At 41.1% G+C, this 15,667-nt stretch overlaps 1 pseudogene; it reads left to right on the top strand.

Moving 5' to 3' along the window:
- The first annotated feature begins 5,630 nt into the window (after positions 1-5,630).
- Positions 5,631-6,739, top strand: LOC129675009 (60S ribosomal protein L10a-like; annotated as a pseudogene).
- Positions 6,740-15,667: the final 8,928 nt, after the last annotated feature.

Genomic DNA, 15,667 nt, shown 5'->3' with positions numbered 1-15,667 from the left:
GGGAGAGACGCAGATTTTAAAGATGTGAACAGAGGCCAACCAAGCCAGAAGTGCTGAATGAATTGGCAATACTGCAATTGAATCCCCACTTCAGTAGTTAAGACAATTTTGGGAATGGGGAGACAGGAAAGGACTGGTGAGGACTTGCCTAGTAGAGGGGGTAGCTTGTTATTTTATGACAATAAACTAAGTTCGCTCTCATCAACTCCCTAATGAAAGTAATGAGAAGACAAGATACTCTTTGCCCTTTCCCTACAAACCTTAGCGACATTGTCAGTATTTAGGCGTAAGCTTAGAAGCTTTACTTAGAACAGGAATTGTTTGCATACTCCAAGGCCAGGACCTTGCTTTCTGATTTAAGGACTGGGTAAACTGGGGACCTGAACTGTGGCTTCCTAATTCAAACAGACAATACTCCCTCAATTGTGCTGGTAGTCCCATGGTTTCCCCCACAAAAATAAAGCTCTGGAATGAACTAGTGTGTGACTCCTCCCTCATTTCTCTGTGGTTCTGGTAAAGTACAGGCTACCTAATTCTTTTCCTCAGCCATCCTTTATGCTTCTTGAGAGAAAGGGTGATAGAATGGAAGCACAGCTGCTTCACAGTGGAGCAGAAATCCAGTAACGGGTCCAGATACCCACAAAGCAGCTGTTTCTTCTGAGCCGTCAAAAACCACCCTAGGCCTGAGTAGATGAGATGGCAAGACTGTTCAACAGCGATATGTTCATTTGATGTCAAATACAAACTATGTGCCATGCAACATGTCATTATATTCACAACCTTTGTCCTAGTGTTAACACCAGCCCTGTAAGACCGTACTCATTGCCATCCCCATTTACCAATAGCTAGAGTCCTTAGAAGTTAAGTAACTTATCCAAAATCATACAATTTTGTATACAACTAGCATCCAAACCCATGTCTCACTAATTCCACACCAAGGTTCTCTCCAACATACCTAATTCACTACAGTGTCTCAGCCTTCATTTTCTAGAGGCATATTTATCAGTTTGCTTTCTACTTTTTTTTTCAGATATTTCGCTCCATTTATTCATTGTATATGGTGTTGTCATGGAGGACACTTTCACACAAGTATAGGCATTGAGCACAAGCCTATCTAGCTTCTAAGGGAGGGTGGTCTTGAAAATGTACTCTTCCTGCCTTCTTTCCCAAGACTGGGAAACCAACAAGCCTTGTTGGATGCAGTACTGAGCATCAAACCAGGACATTGAATATGCTAGCCAGTCGTTCAGTCTGTTGTGTTTCCTTAAATGGTCCCATAGCCCTCCAACAAAACTAGCTATCAAGTGCATATGAAATTGGCAGGGATTGTTATTGAGTCATGGTTCTCTCAAGAAAAGAACTGTAAAAAGAATATACATATACAGTGTTTTATCAACCATAAAACAGCATATAACATAGCAGTTCCATTTCTTAGGTCTATATCCAAATATAGTACACACATACACACACACACATATATTCATCCAGACCCACAATATATGTTCTATGTAGTCCAAAAAAAATGCTGTCTGAAAATAGGAAGGCAGAGAATCTAGTAGTTTTACAGTCCATTTATGATCTTTATTCTATGGTGAAATCACAAAGATATCGCCAATGAAAGAATGCCTCAAAAAAAATTAAAAAAAAAAAGAAAGAAAGAATGCCTCAGCAACAGGATAGATGAATTTGCCAGCAAAAGAGTGAAAATAGGCAAAAAGAAAAGCTTCCTTCTTTCTGGTACTTTTATAGGGGCTGCCAGCAGAAGGTGTGGCCCAGATTTAGGGTGGGCCTTCCTGCTTCAGATAATCTGATTAATAAAATCCTTCACTAAACCTACTAAAATCTGTACATCTAAAGAAACTAATCAAGAGGGAGGGCCTTGACTAAAATGCTCAATCCCCATCCTGAAAGGCAAAGAGGATGGACATCAGAAGAAGAAGAAAGCAGGAAACAACCTAGGAACCTGCCACAGAGGGCCTCCGAAAGCCTTTGCCCTGCAGACTATCAAAGCAGATGCTGAGTCTTAATGGCCAACTGTTGGGCAGAGTGCAAGGAATCTTACAAAAGAAGAGGGAAATAGTAAGATCTGTAGAGGACAGGAGCTCCACAAGGAGAGAAACAGAACCAAAAAATCTGAGCACAAGGGTCTCTCCTGAGACTGATACTCCATGCATGTAAGTACCATGCATGTACCATGCATGGAGATAACCTAGAACCCCTGCACAGATGTAGCCCATGACACTTCAGTGTCCAAGCGGGTTCCATAGTAATGGGTAGAGGGACTGCCTCTGACATGAACTGATTGGCCTGCTCTTTGATCACCTCCCCCTGAGAGGGGAGCAGCCTTACCAGGCCACAGAAGAAGACAATGCAGCCACTCCTGATGAGATCTGATAGATTAAGATCAGAAGGAAGAAGAGGAGGACCTCCCCTATCAGTGGACTTGGGGTGGGCATGCATGGAGAAGGGGTCAGAAGGTGGGATTGGGAGCGGAGGAAGGAGGGGTTAATGGGGGGATACAAAGTGAATAAAGTGTAATTAACCAAAATTTTAAAAAAAAATTAAAATTAAAAAATATTAAAAAAAAAAGAAAGAAAACAGGCTGGCAAGCCATGGTGAAATGATAGTTTTAAATGGTGAAGTTTTAAAGTTGTTATTTACTTATTTTTTTATAGTTTATTCACTTTATATCCCAAATGTTGCCCCTCCCTCATTTCCTCCTGGTCCCACCTTTCCTCCCACTTCCCTCCTATCCCTCTCCCCTAGTCTACAGGAAGGGGGAGCCCTCTTCCCTTTCCATCTTAATCCAGCCTATCAAGTCTCATCAGGACTGACTGCCACAGACTCTTCCTCTGTGGTCTGGCAGGGTTGTGCCACTAGAGGAAAGTGATTAAAGAGCAGGCAACAGAGTCTATGTCAGACACAACCCCTGCTCCTCTTACTAGGGAACTCGCATGGAGACTGAGCAGCCTATGGGCTACATCTGAGCAGTGGTTCTAGATCCTTGCATGGTCCTTGGTTGGTGCATCAGTCTCTGCAGGCCCCCATGAGCCCAGATTGCTGACTCTGTTGATCTCCTTGTAGAGCTCCTGTCCCCACTGGGTCCTTCTATCCCACCAATCTTCCATAAGACTCCTTGCACTTGGCCCAATGTTTGGCTGTGAGTCTCAGCATCTGAATTGATCTCCACCATACAACAAGGACATTTGTTCAACTATGTCCACAGCAGCTTTATTCATAATAGCCAGAATCTGGAAACAACCTAGATATCCTTCAACCAAAGAACGGATACAGAAATTGGGGTACATTTACACAATGGAATACTACTCAGCTATTAAAAACAAGGAAATCATGAAATTTGCAGGCAAATGGATAGAACTAGAAAATATCATCCTAAGTGAAATATCCCAGACCAAGAACTACACTCATGGTATATATACTCACTTATAAGCAGATATTAGCCATATAATACAGGATAACCATATTACAATCCACAGACCTAAAGAAGCTAAACACTTAAGAGGACCCTAGGGAGGATGCTTAATTATTATTTAGAAAGGCAAATAGAAAAGACACAGGAAGTGGCTGAAGAGAGGGAACAGGAACCTACTATAAATGTCCTCTGAGACTTCACTCATCAGTGGAAGTTTAAAAATTTTAAAGCCTATATGTAGCTTCTTTTATTCTTCATTTTGTTTTAAGTCAGGCATGGTAGCACACGCCTGTGATCCTATCACTCAAGAAGGCCAAGGCAGGCAGAACATTATGAGTTTAAGGCCAGCCTGGTCTGCAAAGCAAATCCAGGACAGCCAAGGCAACACAGAGAAACCAAACAAGGACATGTCTTGAAAAACCAAGCATACACAGCATCCTTAGTCATCAGGGAAATGAAAATCAAAATGAGCTTGAAATTTCACCTTACACCCATCAGAATGGCTAAGATCAAAAACTCAAGTGACAACACATGATGGAGAGGATGTGGAGAAAGGGGAATCCTCCTCCATTGCTGGTGGGAATGTAAACTTGTACAACCACTTTGAAAATCAATCTGGCTCTTTCTCAGACAATTAAGAATAGTGTTTCCTCAAGATCCAGCTATACTACTCCTAGGCATATATCCAAAAGATGCTCAAGTATACAACAAAGGCATTTGCTCAACCGTGTTCGTAGCAGCTTTATTTGTAATAGCCAGAATCTGAAAATAACCCAGATGTCCCTCAACTGAGGAATAGATATAGAAATTGTGGTACATTTATACAATAGAATACCTCTCAGCTATTAAAAACAAGAAAATTGGGATACAAAGTTGATACACTGTAACTAATATTAAAAAAATAAAAATTTAATTTAAAAATAAATTAAAAAACAAGAAAATTGCAGGCAAATGAATGGAACTAGAAAAGATCATCCTGAGTGAGGTATCCCAGAAGTATATACACATGGTATATACTCACTTTTAAGTGGATATTAGACGTATAGGATAAACACACTAAAATGTGTACACCTAAAGGAACTAAGCAAGAAGGAGGACCCTAGGGAAGATGCTCAATCTTCATTCAGAAAGGCAAATGGGATAGACATCAGAAGCAAGAGAAAACAGGGAACAGGACAGGATTCTAACACAGAGGGCCTCTGAGAGACTCTACCCAGTAGGGTATCAAAGCAGATGCTGAGACTCATAGCCAAACTTTGGGCAGAGTGCAGGGAATCTTATGAAAGAAGGGGGATATAGAAAGACCTGGAGGGGACAGGAGCTCCATAAGGAGACCAACAGAACCAAGAAATCTGAGCACAGGGGTCTTTGCAGAGACCTATACTCCAACCAAGTACCATGCATGGAGATAACCTAGAACCCCTGCACAGATGTAGCCCATGGCAGCTCCGTCTCCAAGTGGGTTCCCTAGTAATGGGAACAAGGGCTGTCTCTGACATGAACTCAGCAGCTGGCTCTTTGATCACCTCCCTCTGAGAGGGAAGTAGTCTTACCACGCCACAGAGGAAAACAATGCAGCCAATCCAGATGAGACCTGACAGGCTAGAGAGGAGGACCTACCCTATGAGTGGACTGGGGGGGGAGGGGCATAGAAAGAGAAGAAGGAGGAAGAGTGGGACTGGGAAGAGATGAGGAAGGGGGCTACAACTTATATACAAAGTGAATAATTGTAATAAAAAATAATTAATTGTAAAAAATTGTAATAAAAATAATTAATTAATTAAAAAGAAAAAGCAAGCATGGACTGGACCTTAGGCCCCCTACACAGATGTAGCTGATGGGCAGATCAGGTTTCATGTGGGTTCCATAGTAAGGGGAGTGGAGTCTGTCTCTGACATGGACTGTTGCCTGGAAGGGCTGCCTCACCAGACCACAGGGGAAGAGGACACACTCAGTTCTAATGTCACTTGAGCTGGGGTGGGTTGATGGGAGGGTCCCCTTTTTTCTGAGGAAAAGGAGAGGGGTAGGGGGAAGGGGTGAAGAGAGAAGAAGAGAGGGTGGAACTGGGAGGAGAGGGGTGAGGGGGTTAGAATTGGGATGTAAACTGAATAAATTAATCAATTAAAAATTTTTAAAGAAAAAAAATATTTGGCTTTATAGGAAAGACTTCATTATGTAGTCTGGGATAACTGAACACATGATCTTCCTGACTTTGCCCCCCGTAAAATAATGAATTTTGTGTTTTATAAACTTTGCCTCAAAGTGTGGGCGATATTTAAGGAAAAGTATTCCTGGAGATGTAGCTCAGTAGACAAGTGGTTAACTAGGTTTATGAGGTTCTGGGTTCGATCCCAGTTAGTGGCAAAGAAAGAGTCTTAAAGGAAAAATAATCACAGTAGAATTGTAATGCTTTTTATTTTTAAAGCGACTTGTGCCTCTTTCCCGGTTTTCACGGCTGGAGCAGCCATCAGCAGCAAACTCTGAAGACACCTTGCACGAGACAGTGCGGGAAGGCCTGCACCGGAACCAGTGCAAAAGGCCGCAAGTTTCTAGAGATGGTGCACTTGCAGATGAGCCTGAAGAACTATGACCCTCAGAAGGACAAACGCTTCTCGGGCACCGTCAGGCTCAAGTCCAGTCCTCGCCCAAATTCTCAGTGTATGTCCTGGGGGACCAGCAGCACTGTGATGAGGCCAAGGCAGTGGATTTCCTCTACAAGGACATCTAGGCGCTGAAGAAACTTAGTAAGAACAAGAAGTTGGTCAAAAAGCTGGCAAAGAAGTATGATCCCCTTTTCGCCTCAGAGTCTCTGATTAAGCAGATCCCAGGTATCCTGGGCCCAGGCCTAAACAAGGCTGGCAAGTTCTCTTCCCTGCTGACACACAGTGAAAACATGGTGGAACTTTGGCAGAAAACTTTCATGCCCTGAGCCCTGGAGAGAAAGGATTTGGATATAAGGCTTCTTCCTTTCACAGAATTATACCAGGACTCATTTGCCAGGGTGGTGACTTCACACGCCATAATGGCACTGGCTGCAGGTCCGTCTATGGGGAGAAATTTGAGGATGAGAACTTCATCCTGAAGCGTACAGGTCCTGGCATCTTGTCCATGGCAAATGCTGGACCACACACAAATGGTTCCCAGTTTTTTATCTGCACTGCCAAGACCGAGTGGCTGGCTGGCAAGCATGTGGTCTTTGGGAAGGTGAAAGAAGACATAAACATTGTGGAAGCCATGGAACGTTTTGGGTCCAGGAATGGCAAGACCAGCAAGAAGATGACAATTTCCAACTGTGGACAACTCTAATGCTTTTGACTTGCAGGCATCTTACACACCAGACTATTCCTTCTGTAGCTCAGGAGCGCACCCCATCCCATTTGCTCGAAGCGCCCTGGGACCTCTGCTCTCACTGAAGTTCTCTGGGTTCCATATTTTCCTTATTCCCCTCCAAGTCTACTTGGATTTCAGAGTTAAATTTATGATTGTGAATAAAAAGTAAATAAGAAAAAAGGGCACCATGGGCAAGCCCCAGCGCCTGTACTAGGATGGCCCAATAAACCTTAGTGTTACAAAAAAAAAGTAATAATAATAAAAAATAAAGTGACTTGTCATTTCACCAGAAGTCACAGAAGTAGAATCCCTTGAATGTCTATCTGGCTTCCTGCAATAATGATATCTTATACAAATGTACTGAAGTATCAAGACAGGTAATTGACATGGTACAATATTGTTAACTAGCTATAGGCCTCATTTAGCTTTCAATATATTCACATGCATATTGTGTGTGTGATCACATGCTCTCAAGTTGAATCTCTATATCAATTGATGTCATTTTTATGTCCATCATATTATAAAACTGTTTCATCTCCACAGAGAAATGCCTTCATATTATCATGTAAAAAAAAAAAACACCTTTACTATTGTCCTCTGACAGTCACTTCATGTCTAAAACTTTGTCGTTTCAAGGATGGTATGCAGCAGAATCATGTCGTACGTAATCTTTTGAGATTTGCTATTTTTGCGAAGCGCAATACCCTTAAGATCTAACTAAGTTACCGTGGATCAAAGTGGCCTTCTTTTGACTGAGCAGTAACTGTTCCACAGGCTGTTTGTGCCACTGTGGTTTGACCATTCATTCACTGAAAGACATTGGGCTATTCTGTCTCTGTCGCTGTCTCTTCCCTCTGTGTGTGTGGGGTGGGTGTGGTATAAGAGTTAGTTCCTCTTACCCTGGGTTCTGGGGCTCAAACTCAGATGGTCAGGCTTGTACAGCAAGTGTTTTTACTCTTTGAGCCATCTTGACAGCCCATGGATTTGTTTTTGAATACTGTGTTTTGTGGGTCCTTATAAATTCTAGGTACAACTATTTGGTTATTGAATATTTGGCTTGTGGATCTTTTCTCCTAGTCTGTGTATTCTGTTTTCAACTTTTTAAGCAAAGAATTTTGCAATGTGGCCCCAGCTGGCCTGGTGCTCACTATGTAGCCCAAGCAGAAATTGAACTTGAAATTTTCCTTGCCTCAACCCCCGCCACCACCACCTTGTGCTGGGATAACAGGCATGTACCACAACATTTTCAACATTTTAACAGGGCCTTTTGCAAAAACAATTATTTCATTGAAGTCCACTTATGAATTTTTTTCTCTTGCATAAATCATATGAGTTTCCAGTTGAAGCTGCTATGAATTGCTACAAACACAGTGACTTCAATTTTTCAGACAGGGTCTCACTTTGTAGACCCTGGCTGGCCTGGAGCTCACTAAGCAGATCAGTCTGGCTTCAAAATCACAGAGATCCACCTGCTGAGATTAGAGAAATGGACTACCATGCCTGGCTTTGGTGATTTTTTTTTTAATTTAATCTACCAGTTCTGGAGTCCAGAAGCCTGAGAATGGATATTACTGGGATAAAATGACAGTGTTACTTTCTTCTTTCTGGGCATTGTAAGGGAAGCTATATTAATTCCCTTGCCTCTCCCATTTCTAATGGCTGTTCACATGTCTCAGCTCTTGGCTTTCTTCTAACAGAGGCAGTATTCCACCTGTCTCTGTGATGAGATCTCCTCTAACGCTGATCTTTCTACATTTATGTTTTGTGAACCCGCATGAGAACACACATGGTGACCCCATGTGATCACCACACAGATGATTCTGGACAATCTCTCCATCTCCAGATCATTAAGTGAATCACCTCTACTAAGTCTCTTTAGGGAAGGCACTAGTTCTCCATTTTGGAGGATTAGGGTATGGCCGTTTTTCTAAGAGTCACTCTTCAGCCTACTCTAAAGTTCTTTCTTTTGGTGTCATGTCTATGAACTTCAATGAGTTCTAGGTTCCCAAAACTTTCTCTTATATGTTTTTTTTTTCTTTAAAAGTTCCTGCCTTATGTTCTATATTTAATCCCATTGTTTGTCTTTTATTTTTTATAACGTATGAGGAATCAATCTAGTTTTGATTATGTACAAAGGACCATACAGAACAAATGGAACCAATTTAGTTAACCCAAAGAAGGACACCAAGATAGTACCTCTTTCACATGTTTTCATTAATAGTAGGAGAGGATCCAAAACAAAAACAGCACACATGCCAAAAAAAGAATGCCATAGAACAATATCACATAAATTAAGCTGTAAGCGTCTTAAACAAAGTAAGAATAAATTGAATTAGAATCCCTTTAAAATGCATTACATTCTTATATGAAGATGTCACAGTGAAGCCCATTACTTCATAAAATTAATATACACTGATAAAAAAAAATAAGTCCTTTAACAGACTGTCACATCACTAGTAAGGTCTTATCCAAATATTAAAATATGAAAAATAATTTCTATGATGCTACAGTAGCCAAGAAAGAAAAACTGTGTAGTTTTTTTTTTTTTTATACTGAGGATTTAACTTAAAGCCTCCCACAAGCTAAGCAAGTATTTGACCTTAGAGCTATAGCCTCAACCCTCTTTTTACTATTGATTTTGAGACAAGATTTTACAAATTTACCCACGCTGGCCTGGAACTTACTCTGTAACCCAGGTAGGCCTTGAACTTGTGATTCTCCTGCCTTGACCTCTGATCAGCTGAGATTATAAACATGCACTTTACAGGCTTAGCTCTAATATAGATATTTAAATTACATGACGGGCTGGAGAGATGGCTCAGAGGTTAAGAGCATTGGCTGTTCTCCCAAAGGTCCTGAGTTCAATTCCCAGCAATCACATGGTGACTTAAAACCATTTATAATGAGACCTGGTGCTGGCCTGCTGTATAAAGAATAAATAAATCTTAAAAACACAATTGCATGTATGCCATGTTAGTTTTGATGCCCACAGAAATCAGAAGAGGTCATTGGATCACCTGGACACCTGGACCTGGAGTTACAGGTAGTTGTGAAACACCTAACATGGGGGCTGGGAACTAAACTTGGGATCTTTGAAAGTGTAATATATGCTCTTAACCACTGAAACATCTCTCCAGCCCTTAATATTTTATTATATGCTGAAATAATGATAAAAATAATTAAATGCGTGCTGGAGAGATGGCTTGGAGCTTAAAAGTATTTGCTGCTCCTATAGAAGATCTAGGTTCAGTTCCCAGCACCTAAATGGCTCACAACTGTCTGTAACTCCAATTCCAGGTGACCAGATGCCCTCCTTCTGGCCTCCCCAGAATCTGCATGCTTGTGGTGCCCTTACATACATGAATATAAAAAACTCATACATATACAAATAAAAATAAGTAAATAAAAAGAAACAATAATAATGAAGTTATTAGAATTGCTAGAATTAGGGCATACTTCCATAACATCCAAAAAGATGTCTAGAAAGCTTTATGCAGAGACAGGGGTGAGTTATAGGAAAAGAAAGAAAAAGGAAATACTGGGATGAGAAGATTTAAGTGGAAGATAGGGGGAGGATGTGAAGGGGAGCAGGGAAGAGGAGTTAGAGGAGAGTTAACCAAAAAAACTAAGGATATATGAAAAGTCTTATGCAAACCTTAAGTTTGTAAGCTAATTTAAAACATATATAATTAATTTGAAAGGCAACTGCTCTTGGCACCTCAGAATCACACTATAAGAAAATAGCCTACTCCTTAAGCACTGGGTATTGCAGACAAGGGCCATTAACTGGTCTCTCAGTTCTTCATTCTAGAATTCTTCCTGTGGAGGGGCTGAATAGTCTTTACATCAACAGCCACTTGCCTGGAGTATGATATCTGATGTTGAAATGTCTGGACCCGGGCCTCATAGTCAAGAATTACTCAGACCTTGTTTAAAATGTAAACTTCAGTGAAATAAAAAGTTATATCATGACCCAGTTAAATCTGCACACATTTATTTATTTATATATATATGTATACATGTATATATATGTATATATACATGTATACATATATATACATGTATATATAAATAATATACATATATGTGTGTATGTGTATATATATACATAATTTGAAAGGAGTTTGAATGAAGGTACCTAAGATAGGTGATAATGCTACTACCAGAAATCATTGTTTATTAAACAAAAATCTCAGTGCCATGCATGGAACACTTCCTTGTGAGCAGTGCAGTTGGTTAGAGAGCCCCCTCCTCCAACAAAAAAGCAATACAGGCTATTGCTCTTGCTTGCCACAAGAACTAGATGATGATAACCTATTGCTGAAGACACCATACACTTTGGTTTCAGGAGAAAGAAAGATTGACCTAGAACTAACTTACAGACTTTCTTTCTGCTGACCAGCTTTAATAATGCCCAAAGATGCAATCCAGGCCGTAAGGGGAGAAAAGTCATCCACGTTCTTATCCGATGTAGGACGCTGCATACTATGACAATACTGACTTGCTAGTCAAAATATACCCAGCGGTGCAATAGTGGCTTGCATGTTTCTGATTGTGTTTGAATCCCACTCCACAAAGAGGAATTCATGTCTGCTACTATAAACCGAGTCAAAAGCTCATGAGCCTGAAGGGAGAACTAACTACTGTTGTTTTGCTAAATGAAGATGTTGTCAAACATCCCCATAAATACTTACATTTATAGCCACAGATTTTAGGGCCGCTCTCAATCTTGGTAAGAGAAGTTTTGTGTTGTCATAGGCAGCTATTCATGTAAAGACACATGATGCTAATAATAAATGACTGCTGAGTATTTAGTCCCAAATCTACATTATCCCCTCCATTCCCGAGGCACAGAGAACACTGTGGAGGAAAGGGGTGGAAAGCAGGTAAGAGCCAGAAAGGACGGGAGGGAATGCTGGGAAACACTGTCTTCTGAATACAACATGGGTGTTGTACTCATGAAATCAAATAGCTATGGTTACCAACACCGGGCCTGCACAAGATCTGTCCTCCACATATATGCACACAAATATGCACACCCACACATACACTTGCAGGGGGCGGGGGTGGATAGAGAAAGAGAAAGAGAAGGAGGGAGAGAGAAACAAAAAAAAAATATGCCCCTGTTAACACAGTCATTTATCTTTTTTTCTAATTGTGGCCAAAGTGTGTGTGTGTGCTCTCGGTGTGTGTCAATATAATAAGAAATAAGAAGACAACAGAGGTATGTTTGTAGGGAATCGCTTTATCACAAATAAAATCCTCAAAGTAATGCTCAAAGTCCTGTTTATACTGATAACATCAACTGTCTGCAAGCTGAGGTCCAGGTGACCTGGAGGAAGGAGGAGACTGGTTTAGGGCTAAAGAAAGCAGGTGTTAACTGACATAGGTCTAGCCAAGTCTGCAATGTTATTCTAAGTTATTTCTTAAATATTTATTTTCTTATCTTTATTATGTGTAAGTGAATGTGCTTATTTGCATGTGTGTATGGGGGGGGGGGTGGTATCTGGTGAGGCCAGAGATATCAGATCCCCTGGAGATGGAGAAAGTTGTGAGCTGACCGAGTGAGTGCTGGGAACAAAACTCAGGTCTACTACAAGACCAGTACGTGCTGTTAACAACTACCCCATCTGCCTCTTTCTACCCTATTCTAAGTTACTGAATGGGAAGCCACTGAAGGTCCAGAATGGGACAGGTTGTAAAATCTTTCCAATATTCTTCACCCATTTTGGTCCGTTTCCTTCGAATTGAACACCTTTTCCAGTTTCCCATATATGAGAAATGTCAAATCAGTTTGAAAACATCATCCAAAATTAAGACAAAACTTCAATATACTCCTTTGATTTTTTGACTCAAAGAGTAGATAAGGAGCCATGCCACGGTTTTGGTACAAACGTTGTTTCTGTGATGAGCACGTAAAAATAAGCAGAGTGAGCTGTCAAAGGAAGGGATTTCATCGAGTGTGACGGTTACAGGCAAAGTTGCTGGGTGGAACATCAGAACTGAAGAAGCGTTTCCACAGGCCCCAGCAGAGATGGCTGACATTCTCTCAACATTAATAGAACTCGGCTGAAGAGGAAGGCTGCTGTTTGCACTGAGGTATCAGTGAGACGGAACTGAACCTTTTGTACACTGATGCTATCCACGGTACTGAGATATACAAAGCAAGGCCTGGAATTATTAGGGATTCAGCTAGGTCCACTGGCCAACCAGCTCCAGATAGCTCGTATCTTCCCAACTCTGAAATGACAGAGACTGGCTGCCTGGCTTTTTCTATGGGTGCTGGGGGGGGGGGGGTCACACTTGGATTCTCATGCTCGTGTGGCAAACACTTTATTAACTGAGCCTTCTCCCCAGCTGCTTAACAAGATTTTCTTTAATAGCTATATCATATTTCTTAGACCTCTGTCTTTTTTGTTTTGTTTTTTTTCAAGACAGGGTTTCTCTGCGTATCTTTGTCTGTGCTAGAACTCTTTCTGTAGACCAGGCTTGCCTCGGATTCAAAAGATCCACCTGCCTTTGCCTCCTGAGTGCTGGGATTAAAAGCCTGCACCACCACTGCCTGGCTAGACTTCTTTCTTTATGAGATTTATACTAAATTATTCTGATGTTCTCTCTAATGTCTTCTGCAAAAGCAAGCTGTCCCTTGTCATGTTTCCTTCTGACAAATAAAAGTGTCACATTTAAAATATCTGAAATGCACTTGGAAGGTTCTGAGGATAATAAAGAATACCCTTGACAATGCTTATCAGGAAATTGTGACATCCTTGTCGCAGATTTCAAAGATGTGACACTATTACCCAAGTGTGCACAACAATTATTGGCTAAGGTCCTTTAGAATGTGTAGAGCTCGAAATATTTGAATGGAGTCTCTGCCCAAGTATCTCTCATCAGGTATCTCTAGGGTGCCAGGGCCAAGTTCATGTCTGTCCTGTGACTACAGAACATGCAATTATCAAGCTACAAAACAAAGAAAGAAAGGGTAGAGGGAAAGTAGTTTGGGGGGAGCAGAATTCCTTGTTGAAAGAGAACTTCAAACTTACTACCTGTCCCTAGACCCAAGACTGTCATAGAGAAAACTCTCCAGAGCATGAAATCACCAACACCACAATCTTCAGACATACTGCCTAAGGAAGAACAAAACAACAGGACCTATCATGTGACCACCTCCCCAAGACCTGCTAGAGTTTTCCTCAACAACCAGCTTTCTTGTTTACTATAGTAACTACAAGAAAATAAATCATAGTGATGACCTAGGACAGGAATTGGGTGAGTCAGGACACAGCAGTTAGGCTGAGAGCTGGAGGGGAGCTCCACCCTCTTTACAAACCCGGCTTCCTGGAGGTCAGGCAGGCAACAGCCTCAAAGCATCTGTACAAACGAATCCTCCCTGAAGACAAGCAGAATTCAGTAGATGCCTTATCTTTATCCCCAAGATCACCCATACCATCTGACATAGAGAGGTCAGGCCAGCACATTGTGTTCCTACAGGATTAGCACTTTAGCAGATGTCACCCTGGTGTGGTGCTCTGTGTCTTCAAGCTGTCATACACTCCTCTAGTACAAAATTATAGCATTCCTACTATGCTGTTGGTGTATCTTTAAATCTATTTCATTTGGGTTCTTATACCTCCCACCCTTCTCCATCCCAATTCCTTCCAACACCAGGTAGGAGAGAAAAAAAAAAGGTTAGTGGGAAGAGGGAACATAGTTCTTTTTGACTACTTCCTGCTGGCTAGGGTCATTGGGATCCTTGGGGCAAGTCTAACCTTCATTTTAAATTATCTCCAACTTCTCGCCAAACTGCAACAACAGTGACCAAGACCAGTATAGAAGAAGAAGCAGCTTCCTCCTTCTTCTGTGTCCCCCTTCTTTCTCTGAGCTCTGGCATTTATTCCCCCTCCAAAGTCCCCAGAATTAAACTGTCTGGAGCTGGCAAAGATCACGTTCTTGCTAGTGCATGAGACAATCTTTGTTAACGGCTGTGGATAGACTGATCGGCCCCATATTCCACACCTGGGATTAAAACAAAAACGTATTGACATAACATAACTGTTTTTTGTTTGTTTGTTTGTTTGTTTGTTTGTTTAAGAAACCAAAACTCTCAGTACACTAGGCGGCAAGCACTAGTCAGGATGCTGGCATGGCAGCTGAAATAAAATAGGACCAGTCCTCCCAGAGCTGGTATTCTAACTAGAGAGGCAGATAAGAAAGCAACACCATCAGCCTCAGTTACTGCTATTAGTAAAATTTAATTAGCAATTAGTAGGTGGCAGGGAATCATGTTTCAGGTATAGCAATAATATAGTCCCCCAGCAATAATGTATTGCTTGAACAGAAATCTCAATAAGAGGACCCAGTCATGCTTACTCCAAAGGAAAAAAAAGTTCAGGAAGAGGGATCCAGATACCCAGAAAGAGCCTAGGCATGAAACTGTCAGGAAACATAAAGATGGTAACTGGAACATACTAAATAGGGGAAGAATGGAACAGAAGGTCAGAGGTAAGTGGAGGTCCTAGACTGAGGAGTGACTTTGGATGTTTTCTTATCTAAATAAGGAATGGAAGGTTTAAAGCTTTTTAACATATAAGGAGAATAAAAAGCTTTTTAATAAAGCAAGGAGAATAGGGTAATAAATCTCCTTAATCTTGTCACATGAATTCAGCAGTCAGCCAAATTTTAGTGTTATCACTTGCTGTGGCTAGCTATCCTTCTGCATGTCACATCTAAAAATATGGTCAATAAATTTTAAAGCCTATTTCCTTATGTAAAGATAAAGCTACTATCACACCTAACAAAATCAACCATTTCTCCATATATCACTCTGTCCTTAATTGTGTTATTACGATTTCCTTCTAAATATTTTTCCCATTTGGTTTATGATGGTCTATAATGCTATTTGTC

The sequence above is a fragment of the Psammomys obesus genome, unplaced genomic scaffold (assembly GCF_907164565.1).
Source record: "Psammomys obesus unplaced genomic scaffold, mPsaObe1.curated_primary_1811, whole genome shotgun sequence".
Classification (NCBI taxonomy): Eukaryota; Metazoa; Chordata; class Mammalia; order Rodentia; family Muridae; genus Psammomys; species Psammomys obesus.
This window is presented reverse-complemented; position numbering and strand designations above follow the sequence as displayed.